Genomic DNA, 17,967 nt, shown 5'->3' with positions numbered 1-17,967 from the left:
ACAGATGGCAAATGTATCCTCAGCTCTGGCGCAATCGTGGCCATTGTGGTATTTTTCCTTGGCGTGACCATGATCGGCGTAGTCAGTGGATGGTTGATCACCAGGAACACTGAGGGGTAAATGCATGTTTTTATTTTTTTTTCCCGAATGTCACCTCTACTTTCATTTAGTGCGGAAGATTTTTCTTTTTGGCAGAAGTGGGTTATTGGAAGCTTTAACACGAATTTGCGATGCAGCCGGTGAACGAAGAAGGGGACACAAACTGGAGCTGGAGGAAATTGGCGAGTCAGGCATTATTTGTGGGGGAACATGAACAGACCCTTTTTAGATGCGGAGATGCAGGACGAGGAAGTGTTTCACACGGCACAACGGGTCCTGGGATTTGTTTCCGAAACAACAATTATTGAAGTCTGGAATGCGTGCATAGCAGGAACAGAACTATTGGCCGTGTTGAAAGTTATTTTTTCCTGCCTCCTCAGCATATGACAGGAGGCAAGCTAGGGATTCAGAAATGGTGCAGAAGAAATATACCAGAGCGGATACTGGGTTCAGGGACAGATTGTGCTTTTGGAAGCACGCTGTTTCCTGGAAGGCATTTTGAGTGGAGTTCATACTGAAACACATAAACATCGGAGTTCATATGTGAGTTTGAATTTGCTCTCCCACATCACTGAGTACAGGATTAAAGTCTAGAGACTCAAGATGAAAGAGGCAGCCATTACAAGTCAGGGTGAATGGTTACAACAGGAATTCTGCAGATGCTGGAAATTCAAGCAACACACATCAAAGTTGCTGGTGAACACAGCAGGCCAGGCAGCATCTGTAGGAAGAGGTGCAGTCGACTGCACCTCTTCCTACAGATGCTGCCTGGCCTGCTGCGTTCACCAGCAACTTTGATGTGTGTAGGGTGAATGGTTAGTTTGCCAGCAGTTTGCTGTTGGAACAGGGGAAGCTCTGTTTGCAGATTTCCTAAGGGCGGATCAGCTGCGGAATTTAAGAGGGAAATGGATAATTAAATGGTGACGATTCATGTCCAAGGTTCAGGAATGGAACACGGACGGTGCATTGGTGTAGATCCTCACCAGGCACTGAGGTCCTTTTCCGTGAGATAACGGATCTATGACTGAATATTACCCTGTCGATAACAATCAGTTTCAGTCACAGTGGAGCAGTTGGTCAATCCGCACGTCCCCGGTGTTTAAGGAAAATGGGGACTGCTCGGTCTCCACCTGTTGGCATTTTAAACCTCTTTACCCAAGGAGGAGCTAAAATTGATTAGCAACTCTAGAATTATGCCACAGATCAGGAGACATCCGTGGACAGAATCAGTATTATCTTGTACGTGGACGTGGCTTTCCTGAAGTGTGAGCATTTGTTTGAAAGTGGGCTGCGTTCATTAATGCAGGTGTGTCACTTTCTCCTGGAAAGCTGAGGTCCGAAATTCCAGAACGTTTTCTATCCATAACCCATTATGGTCACTGTTGTTGAGATCGAGTAGGACTGGAACAGGGTATCTAATAACAGGAACAGTATCAAGGAATGAATAGAAATTATCAAATGGAATTATAGGGGTCGTTCTCATTCGGTGGATCAGTGAAGGAAAGTGACATCCTGCCGAATTCATGTTTTGACCTTTGTTTCTGTTCATTCAGCATCAAAGATCCACCGCAATCCAAACACGACACGAGCACCAATTCCAGAAGAAAGAGTGAGTGAACCCCGTTTGAACTGTTCTATTACTGAGCCCACGGAAATCTAAACATTGCATTTAAATATGGAAGCTCATAGCGCACACAAGCTGGAGGTCGTTTTATCTTGCCTATCGTTTGGTATCCCAGTGAAAAAAGTTTAAATTTTGAACTGAACATTACAATATCAGGGGGAGATGGAATTGTAGTTTAGTGGACTTAATTTCCCTTCATATTGATCAATATAGGCCCTCAGTTACTGGTCTTCTGTACAAGAGATTACGTGTTTCTGACAACTGGATGGGACGTGGCTCACGCTATGGTTGCATTTTGTTTGGGGCCCGGATTGACGTCTGCAGTACTAACAACGGTCCCTACTGCTCTTCACCGTTGTGACATATCTGTTTTGATCCCACAGGCACCTTGGATACAAACGCTGCGGACGCATCGCAAAACTATGAAAATTTCCCAAGGAATGAGCAGGTTGGATGTTTGTATTATGTTCATGGTCTCAGTCATTGTTTTGCGAAGGAAAGATAAGAACATCGGTAATGTGATCGGTAGCGTCCATCGGGCCCTTGGGCACTGATTGGCCATTTATGTAGATCACTGGTTCACATTTCCAGTTAACTGAGGAACAACGCCTCAAAGTAGACCCAAACCAGATAGCAACGAACATCGACCTTTTCCTACCCGTGTTTTTGTTCACTTCCCTCTTGTTCCATTCTTCGCCCTCGACTCTTATCTCTTATCTTCACATGTCCATGAACTTCCCCGGAGACTCTCCATCTTCGATTTCTACCATGGTCCAGTTTCCTCTGTAATCGGATTCATTTTCCTTCAGCGCTTTACCTTCCCCACTCTCCAGGTCCACCATTCACCTTCCACATAGACAACCTTCCTCTCCCCCACTTATTGTTTTTTTTTAAATTCTGGCGCCTTTCTGCTTCCTTTCCAGTCCAGCAGAAGGCTTTCGGCCCAAAACGTCGAATGTTTATTAATTTTCATTGATGCTACCTGAAATGCTGGGTTCCTCCGGCATTTTGTGTGCGTTGTTCCGTATTTCCAGCACCTGCAGAACTTCTTCACCCGAGTTATTTGCTGTTTCTGCAGAATACATAATTGTTGTACAATGCAAAAAAGACAGCTCTTACTCTGAGTGGAATATATTTCATGAAGGATCCTCTTTAAATGTCCGGTCAAAGCGGGAAAGACACAAGTGGAAGCGGTGGTTAGGTCTGCACCTGCCGGACTGTGATCAGCGATGATCTATGTGAACGTTTAGAGAAATAGCAAATACGGTCAGCATCCTGAGGACGCAAGTCCATATCCCCTCTCTGTGACGTGCAAATTCTGATCAGGAATAATCTCTCAAGATGTTTGGTTCTGAAGGCGAGCTCCTCGTCAAATAACATTCATCATGCTACCCTTATTGCTGAATGCTTACAAATCATCTAATGCTGTCCGGAAGCGTTCCTGGTGTCAGAGAAAATATGTACTTTTCTGACACTGAATCCGAAACACGCAGTCTGTCGAACGGCGAATGATGCAATATGCTCCAATCAGCAGTGAATGTGAAAATTGATACTCCCTTTTTTATGTGCAGAGTCAGAATACAATTGTTGTGCACTTGGTTAAACGCTTCAATAGAAATCTTCATGTTCTCGTTCCAGGGCACAAGGAACAATGCAGATGATTGAAATTCCACTTATATGGTAAGGACTACATTTGCGTCAATGCCTTCTTGAAGTAATTGTTTCCACTTTACACAGTAAGAGACAGACGATGAGGTGAGACATTCCATAGCGGAAATGAAATCGAAGAGGCAGCAGTTGGGGACAAAGACATGGCGGATCCATTCATGAAGTATTATGTGTCAATCTTTGCTGTGGAGCAAACTATCAGTCTGACAGTGTCAGGACACGGGAGTGGCTAATAAGGAGAAGATGCAAGGCAAGCTGGAAGGGCTGAAGGTAGATGAATCACCTGGACTAAATGGACAAGATTAACTGCACCACACCATTCTGAAATGGGCCACTGAAGAGGTAGTAGAGGGATAATTACTGATATTCCAAGCTACAGATTGCTGTGGAATTGTTTCTGAGGACTGGAAAGTTGCAAATATCACTCTGATCTTTTGAAGGAAGAGAAGCGAATGACAAGGGATTATGCTCCCTTTCGCTTGGGGATCATGACTGTCTGTCTCTGATCCTCTTTTCATCATGGTCTGACTATTCCGTGTTACTTTCAGACAGAATTTATTAAATAAGCGCAAATACTCTTCAATATTATTGCTGTTCTCTTCTATCACAAAATGCTTTTAATAACAAAATGCTGCTAATCATGCTGATTTCCTCACATTAACTGGGACTTGTGCTGCAGGACCGATCTGTTTACAGTGATCTGAGGAGGTATGTGAATGGAATATTGGGCTGACGATACACAGTGTCACTTGTAAAGGAAACGTATCTACTAATTTCAGGTCTGTGAGTTATGCAGTGCGATGGTTGTGTCCATGTATATACTACACTGTGATTAGCAGTTTCGAGACACGTAACAACGCAAGATTCGAGTTAGGCGGTATCATACAGCGTTTTATTGATATTGAAAGGAACAAATTTTCTGGGCCTGTATCTATATGAAATATACTAGTTGTTTTCAAGGTTGCATTGTCACGATGTTTTAGCACAGATTCGAAAATCGTCACCTCGTAATTCTCCTCACCAGCAGCAGCACTTCCGGGTTGCTGACGTAGTCAACATAAATGGTGTGTTGTTTCCTCAGATGACGTCACTGGTGAACGGAAGAGGATAGTTGGCAGGTGAATTGACACAGAGGATGGACAACCATCGAGGAAAAAGCCATCGTTCAGAATGTCTTTCCTTGTTTCTGTATAATTGTTCCCCATGTCTCCGTAGGATTCTCTCTGCGTTTCACATCCTCACGATGAAGATATCACTGAAGGTTTTGACTCGTTAGTATCAAAGCAGCTTAGTTTTCTCAGCTCAACCCAGACCTTACATCCCGTAATTGCCACCTCCACACTGCCACCAACATATTCCCTCTCAACGTTGCTGTGTGATACAATTTCTATACCGTCCTGACCCCCATCATGGGCCGATAGTTTTCTGACCACTTGGTACGCTCAGAAACATGAAATATCGTAGTGTTTCGCTCTCAACCCTCAGCATAGCTCCGTTATTCACTTGGCGTGAGGCCGGTTCGGCGGCACAAGCGGCCAAGTGGGAATAATTCCATTAATTTCACCCTTAGCGTCACGGAGCTCGCTGTGAGCAAGGGATACGTATTCGCCCACTGAATATTGTGTCAGTCTGCTCGTATTCAGCTTCCATTAGTGTCCCAGAGGCACAAACCCATTTGGACAGAGTGGTGGGGATACGAGGATGGAAGGCAGGAGTGTCTATCCAGGGATTAGAAAATACCTAATAAGCTTTAGTGTTTCCAAGCGAAGCAGCAAATAACATAGTCTCTCTGCTCTTAAGCCTCAATCAACCCTATTTTACTCAGGTGCTGTTAGCATTGCGAGTTCGGAGATGAAGTCCGGCGTCATGTGTAATAAATCTGTAGATCTCCCTATCCAAAGTCCGTGAAGATTAATTGGTCATTGTAAAGTGTCCCGTGGTTAAGTTACTGTTAGAACATCGAACATAGAAGATAGAAATCTACAGCAAATTACAGGCTCTTCGGCCTACAATGTTGTGCCGATCATGGCACCTACTCTGGAAACGGCCTAGAATTACCCTGCCACACAGCCCTCTATGTTTCTAAACTCCATGCGCCGATCTCACAGACACTTAAAAGATCCCCACAACACCCTGGAGGAACTCAGCAGGTCGGGCAGCATCCGTGGAAAAGATTGGTCGACGTTTCTGGCCGGAACCCTTCGTCGGGACGTTCCGGCCCGAAACGTCGACCGATCTTTCCCACGGAGGCTGCCCGACCTGCTGAGTTCTTCCAGCGTGCTCTGAGTGTTGCTTTGACCCCAGCATCTGCAGATTATTCTGTGTTTGCACTTAAAGATCCATTGCATCCGCCTTCGCTGGGAGTGCATTCCACGCACCCTGCACTCTCTGTGTGAAAATCTTACCTCTGACCTTCCCCTTGTACCGACCCCCAAATTCCATAAAGCTATGCTCTCTCGTGTTAGCCATTTCAACCCTGGGGAAAAGCCTCCAGCTGTCCACACGATCAATCACCGTCATCGTCTTGTACACCTCTATCAGTCACCTCTCATCCTCCGTCGCCCCAAGGAGAAAAGGCGGAGGTCCCGCAACCTATTCTCATAGGCCAGGCTCTCCAACCCAGGCATCGCCCTCGTAAACCTCCTCTGTTAATGGGGTTTGTCGTCGGTTGCTGAAAGGCTATTCCGCGCTTTATGGCTGAATAATAAACGTAATAAAACAGAAAACTTTGCTGAAACCCTGAGTTGCCTCCTGATTTCTGCGTGAATTAGCTCAGTAAATGATTATCAATCCGAGTCACTGATTCAGCCTCCGTTACCAATGTTCCTGTACACCGAGATTATGACGTCACTTCCTGTTTGAAAAATCCTGATTTACCCCATAACCCGTTCACATCCCCTGGTTCTTCCACCAGTCTCCCTGGTGTCTATGTTTCACTGTAACGCAGTTACCTGATTTTTTTTTTGGGTATTATGGATTCAAACTTCTTCTTTCTTTGCTCTTTGGTTCGTACAGCTCAAGGTGGCTGGGGGGTGGCGAGGGGTGGGGAACAGACGTGAATAGGAACTGGCACCTCGGCCAACGAAAACCATCATGTGAGATTAGAACAATACATCTGCCGATATGAGATCAGCACACTTCCATTCCCCGCGTAAATGCCCAAATGACACTTAAGCTGCAATTCACTGCTTCCCCTGACAGTGCGTTCAAGGCACCGACCACTCTCGGTATTTCATGTAAATCTGGATTTCACTTTTCCTTCTCTCACCTTCTCACTAATTCCTCTCGTATTTACCACCCGCTCTCAATTTGTGCTTTCCGTATTTTTTTTTCTTTCATTTGGATAACATGAATCAAATTATATCAGTATGGGCTCCTGCAGCCATTAACCCATAGTATTCAAGTTGATTGTGTTGTCTTCTCTCACTGTTGGAATTCAACAATTCACTTTGCCGCTGTCCACCTGAATATAATTTTCTTTTTGCGTGTACCCCTGAATCTCACGCAGATCGCTTTGAATTCCACTCAGTTACATCAAAATGATTTGATAACCTGAGTCAATTCGAGCTGCCCTGACTCTGGGACCAGTGGACTGTCTGTCACCATCGGGAGAAATAGAGAGGCCTCCGGTAGCTCGCACAGCGCCTGCTGTCTCGACATTTCGGTCTCCCCAGATGCTTCAGTCGGCGAAATCGGCGAGGAATCGGGTCACACCCAGAGCCTCACCCCGAAAGCACTCGTCGCCGAAGCAGCTCCAGAAAATCCGGAAATAATGCAGGCCGCTTGGCAGTTTCCCAGAACGGGAACACGTAGTCCGGGAAGGAGACGAAGGGTGGGAATAAGGGAACCCTTTTCGGACTGGCAAACGGTGACGAGTGGTGTTTCACAGGGTCTGTGTTGGGAAAGATTCCTTTCCGTCAGATGTCAATGAGTGGGATGGGGGTAGTGATGGTTTTGTTGTAAGGTTTGCAGACGATTGGAAGATAGATGAAGAGACATGAAATTAGAGAGGCTAAAGAAGGACTCAGACAGATTGGGAGAATGGTCAAAAGAGGCAGTTGGAATGTACTTTCGGAAGTGTTTAAGCATGCACTTTGGGGGATGAAATGGAAGGTTGACTGTTTCCTAAATGGAAAGAAAATACAAGACAAAAACTGGGGTACAAAGGGACTTGGGATTCCCTGTGCAGGATTCGTTAAAGGTTGACTTGCAGGATCAGTCTCTGATGACGAAGGTAAAAGAGGTGTTGGCATTCATTTCAAGAGGACTCGAATATAAAAGCAAGATGCAATATTAAAACTTCATAATGCCCTGATGACAGCTCACTTGTGGCATTGTAAGCAGGTCTGAGCCGTTTGTCTGACAAACGATGAGCTGAAACTGATGAAGAGTTCAAAGCAGCTGTGTGGAAGTCATTCCAGGGTAGAATGGCTTGTCCTATGAATAGCTTTCAATGGCCCTGGGCCTGTATACAGCGAGTTCAGAAGAATGAGGGGTGACCTCAATAAAACCTCTCGAATGGTGAAAGGCTTTGAGAGATTGGATGTGGAGAGGATGTTTTCCATAGTGGGGGAATCCAGGACCAGTTGACACAGAGAGAGTGGATGTGGAGAGGATGTTTCTTATGGTGGGAGAATCTAAGACCAGAAGACACGTCCTCAGGATTAAAAAGCGTACATATGAGAAGAAGATGACACTCGAAAAATAAAAAAAAAGAGGCGATAGGAGATCTGAGATGGACGTGGTCTGTTCTGGCGCACCCTCGGTGACCCGTGTTCAGTCACGCTCCCCATCTTCTCTGTCTCTCTGTTGGTGTTTATAAAGAGTTAACTTTCTGTCGATCTAGTTTCTGCAGATGGCAATCGGCTGCTTCCCTTGTTGTAAACAAAGTCGGTTCCGAACAAACTGGCATTGTGTAACACATACTTCCCGAGCTCAATTCTAAGAAAAACCAAGAGAAAAAGCAAAAAAACTTCTCACGAATGTTTGCCTTTGACGAGCTTAGTCCTGTGTTGTCAGGTCAGAGATCCTGTCTCAAACTTTCTTTTATCCTTATACTGTCTGCAACATCTGTTGTCAGCTGAGTACAGGGGAACAGCAACACAAAACAATTCTCCGGTCCTTTAACATGCCGAATCATTCAGTAGAATATGTCCCAAACACTTCACTCCCAGTTCCCTATCACACTCGATCCCCTGCCAACTCACCCCTCCCCGACCATTCCATTATTCTTCTTCCAGACTTTAAATGCCTCCGAGTAATCCGAGAGATTGATAGGTTCTTGATTTGACATGGCATTAAAAGGTAACGGGGAGAAGGCTGGGAACTGGATAAAGAATGGTAGGGTGAAGGAACCATGGGTGACAAGTGAGGTGGAAAATCTAGTCAGGTGGAAGAAGGCAGCATACATGACTTTTAGCATGCAAGGATCAGATGGGTCTATTGAGGAATACAGGGAAGCAAGAAAGGAGCTTAAGAAGGGGCTGAGAAGAGCAGGAAGGGGGCATGAGAAGGCCTTGGCAAGTAGAAACATAGAAACATAGAAAATAGGTGCAGGAGCAGGCCATTCGGCCCTTCGAGCCTGCACCGCCATTTATTATGATCATGGCTGATCATCCAACTCAGAACCCCGCCCCAGCCTTCCCTCCATACCCCCTGACCCCCATAGCCACAAGGGCCATATCTAACTCCCTCTTAAATATAGCCAATGAACTGGCCTCAACTGTTTCCTGTGGCAGAGAATTCCACAGATTCACCACTCTCTGTGTGAAGTAGTTTTTCCTAATCTCCGTCCTAAAAGGCTTCCCCTCTATCCTCAAACTGTGACCCCTCGTTCTGGACATCCCCAACATCGGGAACAATCTTCCTGCATCTAGCCTGTCCAATCCCTTTAGGATCTTATACGTTTCAATCAGATCCCCCCTCAATCTTCTAAATTCCAACGAGTACAAGCCCAGTTCATCCAGTCTTTCTTCATATGAAAGTCCTGCCATCCCAGGAATCAATCTGGTGAACCTTCTTTGTACTCCCTCTATGGCAAGGATAGGGTAAAGGAAAACCTCAAGGCATTCTTGAATTACGAGAATGAAAAAAAGGATGACAGGAGTGAAGGTAGGACCGATTAGAGATAAAGGTGGGAAGATGTGCCTGGAGGCTGTGGAAGTGAGCGAGGTCCTCAATGAATACTTCTCTTCGGTATTCACCAATGAGAGGGAACTTGATGATGGTGAGGACAATATGAGTGAGGTTGATGTTCTGGAGCATGTTGATATTAAGGGAGAGGAGGTGTTGGAGTTGTTAAAATACATTAGGACAGATAAGTCCCCGGGGCCTGACGGAATATTCCCCAGGCTGCTCCACGAGGCGAGAGAAGAGATTGCTGAGCCTCTAGCTAGGATCTTTATGTCCTCGTTGTCCACGGGAATGGTACCAGAGGATTGGAGGGAGGCGAATGCTGTCCCCTTGTTCAAAAAGGTAGTAGGGATAGTTCAGGTAATTATAGACCAGTGAGTCTTACGTCTGTGGTGGGAAAGCTGTTGTAAAAGGTTTTTAGAGATAGGATCTGTAGGCATTTAGAGAATCATGGTCTGATCAGGGACAGTCGGCATGACTTTGTGAAGGGCCATCGTGTCTAACAAGCCTGATGGAGTTCTTTGAAGAGGTGATCAGGCATATAGATGAGGATAGTGCAGTGGATGTGATCTATATGGATTTTAGTAAGGCATTTAAGAAGGTTCCACACAGTAGGCTTATTCAGAAAGTTAGAAGGCATGGGATCCAGGGAAGTTTGGCCAGGTGGATTCAGAATTGGCTTGCCTGCAGAAGGCAGAGGGTGGTGGTGGAGGGAGTACATTCAGACTGGAGAATTGTGACTAGTGGTGTCCCATAAGTATCTGTTCTGGGACCTCTACTTTTCGTGATTTTTGTTAACGACCTGGATGTGGGGGTAGAAGGGTGGGTTGGCAAGTTTGCAGACGGTACAAAGGTTGGTGGTGTTCTAGATAGTGTAGAGGATTGTCAAATATTACAGAGAGACATTGATAGGATGCAGAAGTGGGCTGAGAAGTGGCAGATGGAGTTCAACCCGGAGAAGTGTGAGGTGGTACACTTTGGAAGGACAAACTCCAAGGCAGTGTACAAGGTAAATGGCAGGATACTTGGTAGTGTGGAGGAGCAGAGGGATATCGGGATATATGTCCACAGATCCCTGAAAGTTGCATCACAGGTGGATAAGGTAGTTAGGAAAGCTTATGGGGTTGTGAGCTTTTATAAGTCGAGGGATAGAGTTTCAGAGTCGCGTTGTAATGATGCAGCTCTATAAAGCTCTGATTAGGCCACACTAGGAGTACTGTGTCCAATTCTCGTCACCTCACTATAGGAAGGATGTCGAAGCATTGGAAAGGGTACAGAGGATATTTACCAGATGCTGCCTGGTTTAGAGAGTATGCATTATGATCAGAGATTAAGGAAGCTAGGGCTTTACTGTTTGGAGAGAAGGAGGATGAGAGGAGACATGATAGAGGTGTACAAGATAATAAGAGGAATAGATAGAGTGGATAGCCAGCGCCTCTTCCCCAGGGCACCACTGCTCAATACAAGAGGACATGGCTTTAAGGTAAGGGGTGGGAAGTTTAAGGGGGATATTAGAGGAAGGTTTTTTACTCAGAGAGTGGTTGGTGCGTGGAATGCACTGCCTGAGTCAGTGGTGGAGGCAGATACACTCGTGAAGTTTAAGAGACTACTAGACCGGTATATGGAGGAATTTAAGTTGGGGGCTTATATGGGAGGCAGAGTTTGAGGGTCGGCACAACATTGTAGGCCGAAAGGCCTGGTCTGTGCTGTGCTATTCTATGTTCTGTGTTCGATGTAAAAACAGAAACGAGGCGAAAAGGAACTTGGGAGTTAATGATGGATCAGCACATTAATGCAACTACAGAGAATGAGAGAAAATAAAAACATAGCAATTGAGATATTTAACCGGGTGTTAGGAAAGAGTGGTTGGGATTGTTGCTGAGTATTTTAAGGGATGAATCTATGTGTTGCTGGCAAGGCTGGAATTTATCACCGCTCCCTTACCAAAACCCTCACTCAGGTGTTTCTGGTGGGCTGTCTCCTTAAACTATCAGAGTACGTGGTACGTCACCAATGATCGTAGAAAAAAATCTATAGATGTACCAGGGAGAGCATTTTAAAAACCAAGAGCAGACAGATTCAGCAGGAAGGATTGAGCTTCTCGGGATCGGGTGGTAAGGGAGGTTGGTTGATTTGTCCAATATCAATGTGTGTTGATAGATTACAGAATGAACATAGTCTCTCCACTGAGACATACCTCAGCGGGATAGGGTCACCAGGAATGGAATGTTAAAATTGTACAAGGCATTGGAAAGGCAATATTTAGAGTACTGTGTACAGTTCTGGTCACCGAAGTGCAGGAAAAATGTCAACAAAATAGAGAGAGTACAGAGAAGATTTACTAGATGTTACCTGGATTTCAGCACCTAATTTACAGAGAAAGATTGAGCAAGTTGGGTATTTATTCTTTAGAGCCGAGAAAGTTGAGGGGGGACTTGATAGAGGTATTTAAATTTATCAGGTGGATAGATACAGTTGACGTGGATAGGCTTTTTCCATTGACAGTGGGAGAGATACAAACAAGAGGACATGAATTGAGTTTTAGGGTGAAAAAGTTTAGGGGTAACACGTGGGGGAACTTCTTAACTCAGCGAGTGGTAGTTGTGTGGAACGAGCTTTTGGTAGAAGAGGTAGAGGTAGTTCAGATATTGTCATTTAAAGTAAAATTGGACAGCTATATGGACAGGAAACGAATGGAGGGTTGTGGGCTGAGTGCAGGTCGGTAGGACGAGGTGAGAATAAGAGTTCGGCACGAACTAGAAGGCCCGAGATGGCCCGTTTCCGTGCTGTAATTGCTATATGGTAAAACGGTTGTATGGAAAACAATTCCCAGGGGAATATTTTCAGCAGAGAGTTGTGGGGATTGTTCCTTAGTATTTTAAGGGATGAATCTGGGTGCTGTTGTCAAGGCTGGTATTTATCACTCCTCCCTTCCCAAAACCCCTCACTGAGGTGTTACTGGTGGGTTCCCTCCTTGAACTGTCAGACCCTGTCTGGGGAAGGTGGTCCCAAAGTGCTGTCAGGTAGCGGGTTCCGGGAATCGGACCCGCACTGTGATGCAGGCAGGACGGGAAGATTTCCGAGTGGCGGGATAAGCGGGTGGCGCTATTCGTTCATCTTATTGCTGCCATTCGCCCCCACGGCGAGAGCGATAGAGAGGGTGCGAGGGAGGAGGTGGGAGATGGGGTGCGGCGGTGGGTGCAGTGGTGGGGGTGGTGGTCGTAGGTTGACGTATAATAGTCCTGGTGAGTAACTGCACTGCATTCTATAGACTGTGCACACATCGGCTGTTAAGTGCCGCTGGTGGAGGCAGGGAACGTTAACGTTGTTATTGTATCCGTTAGTTCTGTTGCAGTGTCTAACGCTACACTCTGCTAGCAATAGATAAGAGAGAAATGGGGAACTGCGGTAATCACTTCCCATATTTCTTCAGCAGTTCAATTCAAACAGAAATGCTGTCAAAAACAACTCAGTTCCCCCTCCATCGATCACCTCACCCCACAGGCCAGTTCATGCTGAAAAACATTCAAACGGTTTTACAGATCGATGTTAGTTATAGCTGGGTTTTTTCTCCCCCTTCAGGACTGAAGGCTGTAGTACGTATAGTATTCACACCTGGCCAAACCCTTCTTCACCCACTCTCAAGCATTAAGTCAGTTCCAAGGGGCTGTAAAAAAACTAAACCACGTGCCACACATCCCATCCCCCAAGAAGCTTCCAGGGCATCGCAGGGGGAGCAAACACTCAATACTGGAAGAGCTCGGCAGGTTCAGCAACACCTGCAGAAGATCGACGTTGTAGGTCGAGACCCTTCACCAGGAGTGGAAAGGAAGAGGTGTATCAAATTATGATGGGTATAGATAGAGTGAATGCAAGCAGGCTTTCTCCTCTGAGGCAAGGGGAGAAAAAAAAACAGAGGACATGGGTTAAGGGTGAGGGGGGAAAAGTTTGAAGGGAACATGGGGAGGGGCTTCTTCACACAGAGAGTGGTGGGAGTATGGAATGAGCTGTCAGGCGAGGTGGTAAGTGTGTGGTTTTTTAACATTTAAGAATAAATTGGACAAATACATGGATGGGGGGTGTATGGAGGGATATGATCCGTGTGCAGGTAAGTGCGACTAGGCAGAAAATGGTTCGGCACAGCCAAGAAGGGCCAAACGGCCTGATTCTGTGCTGTAGTTTTTTCTATGGTTTCCATGGTTTCTATGGAAGTAGCCAAGAAGCTGGAACAAGAATGCGAGAGGAGGGCAAGTCGGTCAAGCTGAAAGGCCAGTGATGGTGACTTCAGTGGTGACCGGATTGTTGTTCCAATCCATCTGCCGAGCAGTGACTGAATCCAGTCCGACCCCCGTGAAGCAGCAGGGTCAGCAACAATGTGGCCACTTGGCAATGGCAGTGATTCCGGGAGGCAGCCTGGGAAGGGGGTGAAGCTTTATTCAGCATGAAAATGTTTTGAAAATTAAACGGTGTCATCTCTCTAACATCTTTCAAGAAGGCAATGTGTGGCGGGGAAGACTACCGTCTCTCGGCAGAGTCCAGACATTGACTTGCGGGCAAGAGTGGTTTTAATCTCCTTGTTCCTTACATTTCTCAGACTCTGTGAATTCTGGGAGGTGACATGCTGTGTTTGAATGATTAATCGCATCATTTGCTGGATCTTTCACTCTTTAGGCTGTTTGTGCAACAGATATGAATCTAGCTCTCCCTCCCTTCCTCCTCCACCGCCGATCTTATAGAAACTTAATAGGCTACAGCACAATATAGGCCTGTCTGCCCACAAAGCTGCGGCGATCATGTCCTTATACTAGAAATAAACTCGGATTATCCACATTCCTAAGCTCCATCTACATATCCAGGGGTCTCTTAAATGTCTTTACCGTATCTGCCTCCACCCAAAGTCCATTACACGCAATCACCACTTCATCGTAAAAAAACTTACCCCAAACATTTCCTCTGTACCTACCTAAAGCACTTTAAAGCTGTGCCCTCTTGCGTTAGCAATTTCATCCCTGGGAAAAGTCCTCCGACTATCCACACGATCAATGCCTCTCACCATCTTGTACACCCCTATCAGGTCACCCCTCATCCTCTGTCACTCCAAGGAGTAAAGGCCGAGTTCACTCAATCTATTCTCATAAGGCATGCTCACCAATCCAGGCAACATCCTCGTAAATCTCCTCTGCACCCTTTCAATAGTTTCCACATCTCTCCTGTAGTGAGGCGGCCATAACTGAGCACAGTACTGCAAGTGGGGTCTGACCGGGATCCTAGAAAGCTGCAACACTACCTGTACGCTCTCAAACTCATTCCCACGGTTGATGAATGCCAACACGTCATATGCCCTCTTAACCACAGAGTCAACCTGAGAAGCAGCATTGAGAGACCTCTGGTGCTGCATTAACCTTGTTCTCCCTCCCCCACCACCGCCGATCTTCTTCTTCTTCTTCCTCAGTCCTGATTACCATTGCTTCTTTCTTTCGTCCATTGTGTGTGAATCCGACATGATGGAGGACCAGAGCCTATTTTGTAACGTTAAACCACAGCATCTGAATGAATGATATTATATCATAGTTAATTTAGGACGATCTAGCGATGGTATGCTAATAGGAAGAGGATGAAATGGCCGCTTGCCCCACCAGTCAGCGAATCAGCTTCAGATCTTATCTTCTGTCTCAGTCTGCCTGACCCTCAATCCCCTAACATTCAAGCATTTATCTCCTCCCTGTCTTCGAATGGCTACAATCATGGGGGAGGTGCGGGGGCAGGAAGGCAGCAGGCAGGCATTTAACATTTCATGAACTGCTTCCTCCCCTCCGCCATATAATTTCAGACTGCACTATGAATGCACGAACAGTAACTCACCAATATGTTTCCACTCGTCTTGCATGCGTAACCAGCAAATCCCGAGCTCAGACCAACCAACCGCTCATTCCAAAAAAAGAAAGTGGATCTCAATTCAGAAGTGTCAGACTTTTTTTGTGCTTAGTCTTGTTTTGGCAGATGACTGACCTTTCCACAGGCAACTCCACAGAATAGGAGGAGGACTAACATCCTTGCGGGAAGGTTTGCTCCTGCTTCTCTGGAGGGTATAAACTGGATTTTCAGAGGGAGGGAACCAAAGTGTTAGAGCAGATAGTGAGGTGAAGGTGGATAAAGGTCATGCGAGAACAGCAAGTACAGCGCATGGAGTAAAGCAAGTTCTAATATATAAAGAGGCTCTGAGGAAAGAGAAGCAGAAAAAAAAAGGTGTAAAGGTAATAAGGCGGAAGGGCCAACGTGCGTGTACTTCAATGCAAGAAGCATCAGGGACAAAGGTGATGAACTGAGAGCTTGGATACATACATGGAAGTATGATGTGGTGGCCTTTACAGAACAGTGGCTGGCACAAAGGCACAAAGGCAGGAATGGATTCTCAACACTTCTGGGTTTCAGTGCTTTAAACGGGATTGGGTGTTGGGGGTGGGGGAGGAGCAGGGGTGGCATAAGTCAGTGATAGTAAACGTGATTCTGATCCTGGACAGGATCCAGACACCCCGTCCTGGTCGTCAGCATTTAGGAGGCTCCGTGAGGAGTTGGGATATTCATCAGGAAGGGGTGAGATGCTGAGTGTCTTGTGCCATGGAAAGTTGTCTGGTTTTAGAAATATCAGTGTGTGTTAGAAACAGAGAAACATAGAAAACCTACAGCACAATACAGGCCCTTCGGCCCACAGTGTTGTCCCAAACATGCCCCTACCTGAGAAATTACTACGCTTACCCATAACCCTCTATCTTTCTGAGCTCCATGTACCTATCCAAAAGTCTCTTAAAAGACCCTATTGTATCCGCCTCCACCACCGTTGCTGGCAGCCCATTCCACGCACTCTCTGTATAAAGAAAACTTACCACTGACATCCCCTCTGTACCTGCTCCACAGCACCTTCAACCTGTGTCCTCTTCTCTCAACCATTTCAGCGATGGGAAAAAGTCTCTGACTATCCACACGATCAATGCCTTTCATCATCTTATACACCGAATTGATTTATACACCTAGTTGATTACAAACAGCGAGTCTTTGATCTCCTGTGGGATATATCTCAGCAAGAAAGCGTCGCCAGGAAAACCATTTACACCGGAATATTTTCAGCAAAGCGTAGTGATTATTCTCCCCTTTTTTAAAAGGGGTGGGTCTGGGTGTTGTTGGCAAGGCTGCTATTAATCACCCCTCCCTTGCCCGACCCCTCACGGAGAAATTTGTGGTGGGCGTCTTCCTTCAACTGTCACACTTCGATTGGGAAAATTACACGCAAAGTACTGTCAGGTGGGGAGTTCCCGGCTTCGGACCCCACCAGTGTGAAGGCACAATGAACAGATTTCCTAGGGCAGGGACCAGAGGGTGGTGGGGCTCATCGTTTTCTTTTTTTGCCCTTCGGCCTCAGAGCAGGAGATGCCGGGTGGGGAGTGAGAGTTCAGGAGGGGCGAGCGAAATAACCCTGGTGAGTAAAGATGTAAACGTTGCACACATCGACCACTGGGTGTCGCTGGTGAAGAAAGGCAACTGCAGCAGGCTGTTCTGCAGCAGTGTCCAACTCCACACTGTCTGCTAGCAATAGATAAGAGAGAAAAGGGAAACTGTGGGAATGCCTTCCTCATAGGTCTTCAACGGTTCAATTAAACAATAAATAATACAGAACAGAACCCACTTTCTGATGCTTCTCTCCCTCTACTCCACAGGATAGTTCATGGCGGACAAAATACAGGGTGATTTAAACATCGAAATAAATAACCGCTTATTTTTCCATCAGGACCTGAGGCTTTACTAATTGTAGCATTCACGCCACATCCAAGCCTTCTCAAACCACCCTTAAGCGTTCAATCAGTTCCGTGGGACTGTAATGAAAACTAAACCACAGACCCCACAACCCATCCCCCCGCAGATTCCTCTAACCCGCTCTTCTACACACATATTCATTCCACACACACACACACACACACACACTTACACATACACCCACTTACACACACACCCACTTACACACACACACACACACTTACACACCCACACACATACAGACACACACACACATACACAGACACCCACTTACACACACACACACACACTTACACACCCACACACATACAGACACACACACACATACACAGACACACACACACAAATACACACACACAGACACACACACACACTTACACACACACATATACACACATACACACACACACTTACACACATACACACACACTTACACACACACACACGCACACAAACACACACAAACATACACACACACACACACACACACACACACACACACATACACACACACACCTCGGGGTGTACTCGCGAACTGTACGGCATCGGCCCCACCCATGGGTGCACTGTGATCAATGTCACAGAAGGGAAATAAAAAACTTCATTCATTATAAACATACTTTAACATGCCAACT

General features: G+C 46.1%; 1 long non-coding RNA gene across 1 annotated transcript; it reads left to right on the top strand.

Moving 5' to 3' along the window:
* LOC140207512 (uncharacterized) lies at positions 1–6,121 on the top strand. Its single transcript, XR_011888573.1, has 5 exons — positions 1–116; positions 1,653–1,708; positions 2,107–2,171; positions 3,362–3,403; positions 4,473–6,121. It is a non-coding gene; the product is annotated as an uncharacterized lncRNA (long non-coding RNA).
* Positions 6,122–17,967: the final 11,846 nt, after the last annotated feature.

This window comes from Mobula birostris, chromosome 13 (assembly GCF_030028105.1).
Source record: "Mobula birostris isolate sMobBir1 chromosome 13, sMobBir1.hap1, whole genome shotgun sequence".
Lineage (NCBI taxonomy): Eukaryota > Metazoa > Chordata > Chondrichthyes > Myliobatiformes > Myliobatidae > Mobula > Mobula birostris.
This window is presented reverse-complemented; position numbering and strand designations above follow the sequence as displayed.